The 7,479-nt window shown below is 38.7% G+C and overlaps 1 long non-coding RNA gene across 1 annotated transcript; it reads left to right on the top strand.

The window, feature by feature from the left end:
• Positions 1-339: 339 nt before the first annotated feature.
• On the top strand, positions 340-3,466 carry LOC117539666. The gene is made up of 3 exons (XR_004568050.1): positions 340-745; positions 1,884-2,033; positions 3,334-3,466. It is a non-coding gene; the product is annotated as an uncharacterized LOC117539666 (long non-coding RNA).
• The last annotated feature ends 4,013 nt before the right edge of the window (positions 3,467-7,479 follow it).

The raw sequence follows: 7,479 nt of genomic DNA, 5'->3' as shown, positions 1-7,479 counted from the left end.
CACACATGTTTTATTAAAGCAAAAGACACTGTGTAGCGGAGGTTAATGTAACGTTAGTTTAATATGCTGGTTAAATGCAACAACTTTTCGGTTTCACCGGTAGGATTTCTACGGTCTTGGTCATGCTGACTCATATGACTCAAATGACTCGTATGATCCGGATCTCTTCAATGATTGACTCAGAAGACTCCGAGTCCATAAAATGATCCGGATTTGCCATCTCTAATATATTTATCTACCAGACATCCCAAAAATGCAAAACTGGCGCACTTTAATTTAATTGGCTGGAGAACTTATGGGATACGCTTGATTTATATATAAACACCTCCCGGGACCAGCGTTATATGTACAGTCTATCTATGGTGTTGGCAGAGTTGACACGTGACTAAATTATATTCACCAAGCACTTCTACCAGCGCCATACTTCTACTGCCTGATTGGTCTACTGCGCAAGTGCGCCCTTGGATTTCAGATGTTTTGGTCGTCGAGATGGTAAGTGTCAACTTCCTTAGGTAACATTGTCTTTTTTTTAGAAAGCATTCCTTATTACTTGCATGTGAACCAATATTGCTATCTCACTTTTATTTTCAGCATCGACATGGCATTTTTGCTCAGGTGCATTCAGTAACCCGCCCCTCATCTGACAACGGGAGCAGTGCCGTTGGTCCCGTGCATTGTACCCGCGCAAAGTCACGGAGAGAGATTAATGAGGCAGTAGAAGGAGGCGATACCATACAAGAAAGTGGTAAGTTGGGTTTATAAATGTCAAAGTAGTTGACGTTTGTGTGCTAACTTCACACTCTAGATATGCGAACTATCCTGACAAACTACCACTAACTTTATTAGCCATGTTAAATAACCGATATGCATGTTTAAGTTAACATGCATATCGGTAAGGTTAACATTGTTAACCTTTCCTACCAGCAAAGCTAACGACGTATAGCCATAGACACGGTCTTAGGAAAAAGCTAATATAACAACTAAAGTTATCCTTACTGGAGCAGCAGGGCTAGCGGTTCATATAGAAGGTTCCTTGGTAGCTCAAACAGAATGCTAGCTAAAATGCTTAGTTTGAATCTTCTCCTTAATGAGACCCGCAGGATCGCGACCGACTTTACTGTCTTTAAGCGGCTGTACCGGGCTCGGTTTTGAAACTGGTAATGATGATATCATATGAAAGTAGATGACCTAATGGAATACAATGGTACCAACCACGTGATGCTAGCTTGTCGGCAATGGGGCTAAAAAACATTCTACATTTTGGAGGGAAAAACTGACATGGCAATTTCCACAGGGGTTTCCTTGACATCTAACTTCAAGATACCTGTATGAAAATGGGTTCTATGAGTACCCACGAGTCTCCCCTTTACAGACATAGGCCTACCCACTTTATGATAATCACATGCAGTTTTGGGCAAAAAACGTTTTTTACATGCAGTATAATGTGTTAATTACGCCTTTTCATAATGGTGTATTTCAATATTTCTGCATATTGGGGGCCCTATACAGTCTTGGAATTGCATTAATTGGGTTAGACTGTAAAGCGGAGACTCTTGTGTATCCAATGAGCTCAATTGTATGAATGTGTGATGATGTTAGTCCCCATAGTAGTCATTTCATAGTGAGACCATGTTTTGAAACTTGACATCAATGTATAAAATGAGATGTTGTGACATCTAGGATAATCACAGCCTCATGAAACTGTTCAACCACAAACTAGAGACATTTAGAGAATGTGTAGCTTTCCTAGGTATATTGACAATAAGGGGGTTTCTGAGCAGTTCCAGAACAGAAGTACTCAAACATGTGAAACGTTTTTCATACCAAATCATCCCCTTAGCCTTCTGACATGTATTCCTAATTTGTCATGTCCTATTTTGCAGCTGGTAACGTGGAAAGTAGTATGCCTGTCAAGCAGCATATTGCATGGAGAAAGAAGGCTGAGATGCTCCAGTCTCGGGTGGATGAACTAGAGGAGGAAAATGGCATACTCAAGCAGCAGCTTGAGGACAATAACTCTATACAAGAGCAAGGTTTGTACAGGTGGAGCAAAGTTTTACATTAGGGCTCTCCAGAACCTGTGTGGCTTCAAAAATAATTATGGCGCAGTATACCACAACAGTATTTCAGCTATTATTGAATATTATTGGCAGCCTTTCAATATTATTTTTTCTCAAGTAACTATTTTTGATTTGGCCTTATATTTTTACATTTAGTGCATGTAGATATTTAGCTGGACAATGTGTAGGGTCACTAATGGCGTGTGTCCATATAGCGTTTTTCACTGAAAGAAAACTTCTGGCAGGGCGCTTGGGAGCACTTCATTTGTTTTTATGACAGTATCTTGACAGCATATCATCGCCCCTTTGCTTTTACCTATTTGGGCTACTATCAATTGCATTTAAAACTGTATAGCCTCCTATTGGCTGCTGCTTTATGTGCATCTTTTGAATTGCAAACAAAAATGGCTGCCAAGCCATCTATTTTTTTATTTTTTTATCAGGGACAGTGCACATTGATAAACATTACTGTAAATATGCCAGAGTTAGCCAAGAGGCTATTTTTCATCCGTAGTCCCTGGACATGTACTTTCTACATTTATAGGTCTCTGCTCAGTGTTATACAAAGGGGTTTGTAGTTTGTTCTTGATATTCAGGCAGAGTACTGCAAATGTATTTTGCGTTATAAATCATACTCTTGAAATGTTCAACAAAAATATTAAAAACAATTTAACAGAGAAAATACAAATTCCCAGGGAATTCATGTCTCTTATTTGGGCTATAGTATTTACAATATTTCAGCTATTGTTGTCATTTTTAAGGAATTCCTTTAGGAATTTAATTAACTTCACTTGTGTATAGGCTGTTGACTGCTGCCTTGTCATAGCATATTGGCTCTCCATTTAAAGATGAATTGGCTTAGACCACATGAGCACTAATTGATTGGAATTCATGGAAATACACTAATAGTGATAGAAACATTCTACACAATGCAGTTTGAAAGTAGCAGACTAATGCATTTTCTCATACACAACTCCTTTTTGTATATATAAAACACAAGACATCCCATCTAAAGTTTTGTGCACATTATTTGTACTTCTGCAATGTTTCTTCATACCCAATCTAACCTCCACCGCATCAATTAGTATGCAATTCAGTTCATGTACAACCTCAAACCGCCTTAGGTTATCAGTTGCTCAAGCTCAGTCACACCAATGTAATTCTGTAATGTTGTATATTGTGATAAAAGCAGACTCCTCTGGGCTTTAGGCAAATCCTTGTGGGGACTCAACTTAAAGTTTATTTCTGTTTGTCATTTATCATTCATCAACAGATGGGAACTGGGAAGTAATGGCCACTGGAGATAAGGAGCCGGAGCCCATGAGGTTGGACTCCAGCACGGATTCCAGCAACGATTCCAGCACTGACTCCAGCACTGACTCAAGCTCTACCTCTGACTCTTCTGATGAGGGAAAGAAGAAAAAGAAGCAGAAGAAGAAAGGCAAGAAGGAAAGCAAAAAAAGGAAGAAGGAAAACAAAAAGGCGAAGACGTCAAAAGGAAAAGGAGAGCGAGGTATAATAAACTAAGACACCTGCTGAATGTATTTAGGTGTTAGGTAATTAGGTTATTATTGTGAGCTTAGTGCTTTATACTGGGTTTGGGTTGGGGCATACAATCCCATTGACCAATCATCATCACTCTTATCACCAATGTACTCTTCATCGTGCCGGAGTGGTTGGGGTGTAGGTTGAATGAACTAAAATAGAGACACACCACATGCTTACTAGAGGTGTGAATCTTCACTGGCCTCACGATTCAATTTGAATACGATTCACCTGTCAACGATTCAAATTCCCAACGATCCTCGATGCATCTCAATGTATTGCATCCTCAATTTTCTATATTACTGCACATAGCAAAACATGTTATCAATTAATACAAGCAGTCAGATAAATCTGAACTCCCTTTTTTATTTAGAACGTGCTTTCAAAGATCTGACTGTACAGACTTTAATATAAAAGCTTCTTTTCAATACCAGTATCTGTGTGAGCCACCTCACATAAACTTAATAAAAACAAAACTTAAATAATTCTGCAGTGCATTACAAGTGTGTTGTAATCTACAAAAATAAGGTTTTCACATAGAAGCTCAGTGTTTCCCTAGGCTGACTGCTTTGGGGGGTGAATGGGCAGGGAGATAACTTTTCAGATTATTCCGACATGTGAATGCAGCACAAAGTCGATGGCATTTACACTGCCTAGCAGCTACAGACCTTCCCTTACTCATAGTTCTTCTACTATGCAATATCTATGAGCGCACAGCGGACGTTTGATTCTGCAAGGAAGTGCAACCAAACAAAAAGTTGGAGATATTTAAACTTTTAGTGGCGAAGCGCAGCCAGAGAGTACCCGCAGCCAATCAGTAAACAGAGTCCTGACATGTTGACCTATGTTATAAAGAATTTCTTGTCGCCTGAAACACATGAACACGCCTCAGAAAAATGTCATCATTGTGGCGATCTGCTCTTCGCAGCTGCCTGATGTGAATTTGGCATAACAGAGCAGCTGTTATTGGTAGTGAGAGCAACAAGTTAGTGGACTGCAGATCGTTTGAATGCCGCCTCACACCTCCGCACACACAGACACCCCGTGTGTGCGGAGGTGAGAGGCGGCATTCAAAGTGTAAAGCTCTGCCCTCGTTGAAACAGAGATCAGAGGAGAGGAGAGAAAATAGCGCAACAGAAAATGACAGCAGAACGCAGTAAGACTCTCACTAAGCTGATATGAAACCAAACTCCTGATTATGTTCCGTCACTGCATCGATGCAGAATCGTACATCGCGATGCATCTTATAAATGGAGAAATGTCCACACCTCTAATGCTCATCTACTATGGCTGTTTGAGCTGAACCTGTAATGAATAATGAAATATAAATAATGTTCTCACCAGTTTTTTACCACCAATATGTTTTTTATCAATAAATAGCCAATTATCTAACTAGATTTGCACACTGCACATACAGGCACACTACCTAGTACCTACTATAAAATACAACACATGTTCTAAAACAAACGGGAAGTCACACACATTCATCCAAGTTGTAGTCCCTTTTCAAGAGAAAATATGTGAGAAACACTATGGCTCACCCTGCAACTAAGACATTGCACACAATACACACCACAACAATTATTGGGGGGGCCATAACATTTATTGACATTAATGTATTCTTTATTTTTCAGTGTCTTCCATCTCAGATGTGGTGGGAAGATATCGGCGTGTCCTTAGACTGGTGCAGAGAGGCTTCAAGATGACCAAAGCTTTTAAGAAAGCTCATGTTTCCAGGAATGCTGTGAAAGACACTGCAGCAATTGCTGAAGTATTCCTGGTGGACAAAAGTGTCCTAGACCAGTTTAAGGGTAAAAACACACTTTTAAAATTAGCCCAACTCTGTCAGAAGAAAATAGTCGGTGAACTGGCAGAAAAGATTGCTGAAATGAAAAGCAACAAACAGCTCATCCCCTTTTCTGTCAGGTAATTCTGAATGTGGGTTGAGCGTTGTTGTGGGGGGTGTCACTACCCGATCTGCAGTGTGCATGTGCGAGATGGTCCGCCATATTGGATAACTCCGGATGGCAACCGACGGCAACCCAAGTAGGACAACATTGACACAGTGGCTTTTGGCAAAGCTCAAAAGGAAAACTCGAGAGAGATGAGTTATTGTTATTACAACGTGACTTCACTATTATTTAACAACTCTTTTATATTGGGTTCTTTTATTGGGGTTAAGTACATTGTCAGAATAAGTGAGGAATTAATTTAACTTCTGTTAGACAGCTATCATACTGAATACATATTGACTGTGAATGTATGCAAACATGTTTGGCATATAGCTGTCTAACAGAAGTTAAATTAACTTCTCACTTATTCTGACAATGTGCTTAACCCCAAATAAAAGAACCCAATAAAAAGAGTTGTTAAATAATAGTGAAGTCACGTTGTAATAACAATAACTCATCTCTCTCGAGTTTTATTTTTGAGCTTTGCAAAAAGCCACTGTGTCAAGTGTCCATCTTGGGTTGCCGTCCGGAGTTGTTCAATATGGCGGACCATCTCGCACATGCGCACTGCAGATCGGGCAGAGCTGCAGATCGGGTAGTGACAGGGGGGACGGTTTTTCATTTTGGGAAGCTACTTTGGGGAAGTGTTTTGGCGACCTGTTAATGATTATGTTTAGATGTCCTTTAGTAGGATTGAATGTGGTTCACAACTGTTCAGTGCTTTTACTTGTAGTATGTTATTAAAATAAAAAAGCTTTCTTTCTCTGATATGCTGTGTATAGTGTTTGTTCTACTGTGCTTTATAACCTGGTATTGACTTCAGTTATCCAGTGTTCGTGATCAGTTGTGCAAAACATTTCGCTTTATTCCCCATGTCTGTTGCATATAATTAGTGGATGAATGTATGTGTTCTGTTGATAGGTTATAGACTTTCTACTGTTCTCAACTGTTTTTCACTTTAATTGGATAGTCCCTAACACATGCCTACAAACACTTAGTGGAGAAACCTACTAAAAGTATACTAATAGTCAACTCTAGATTAGTTGACGATCAACAGATAGTCAACTAAACTCTAAAGTTGCCTTATCTGTTGATCATCAACTAATGCTTAATGTAATAGTCAACTGAACTTTAGTTGCTTATCTGTTGATCATCAACTAATGCTTAATGTAATAGTCAACTGAACTTTAGTTGCTTATCTGTTGATCATCAACTAATGCTTAGTTACTTGTCGGTTTGAACGGTGCTGTTGAATGTCAACTGACACATGTCAACTGATGCACTGTTGACATGCTACTAAATGTCAACTGATGACTTATAGAGTATTAACTATGGACTATCAAAATAAAGTGTTACCAGAAGATGTATAACACATAACTCTGTGAACCCCTCAATATGTCACTTTATTTTAAAAGTTTAAATACTCAGATTTTGAAGTACTCAATTACAAGTAACAGACCTTAATTGAACATTTGGCTTGAAGTACAGAAGTATTATCACCAACAACTACTTCAAGTATCAGACACAAACATTTTTAGTTATTATGTTATATCACCAACATGCAAAACCTGTGTTTTTTCAATGTGGAGCCAATATTAGAAACTTTTGTGAAATACTGGGTTGTATTAGAAGTATATTACTGCAAAAGTATATTATCTGTTGTTATATAAAAAAGGAATGGAAAATACTCAAGTAAGGTAGCATTATGTAAAAGTAGCTTGAGTACAATATGAGGTAAACGTAGTTTTGTGACTTTCCACCACTGTATATAACTAACTATATAACTAAGCCCTCAACATACTCTATCAAGGTTAACTCACTTCTGCTTTTACAAATATTGGGTTAGGGTTAGGAATCTACACAATCTCAAAGAAACACATGTGAAGCAAGTGCTCCAAGTTCAGTTAATATCTAGCACGCTT

This window comes from Gymnodraco acuticeps, unplaced genomic scaffold, assembly GCF_902827175.1.
Source record: "Gymnodraco acuticeps unplaced genomic scaffold, fGymAcu1.1, whole genome shotgun sequence".
Classification (NCBI taxonomy): Eukaryota; Metazoa; Chordata; class Actinopteri; order Perciformes; family Bathydraconidae; genus Gymnodraco; species Gymnodraco acuticeps.
This window is presented reverse-complemented; position numbering and strand designations above follow the sequence as displayed.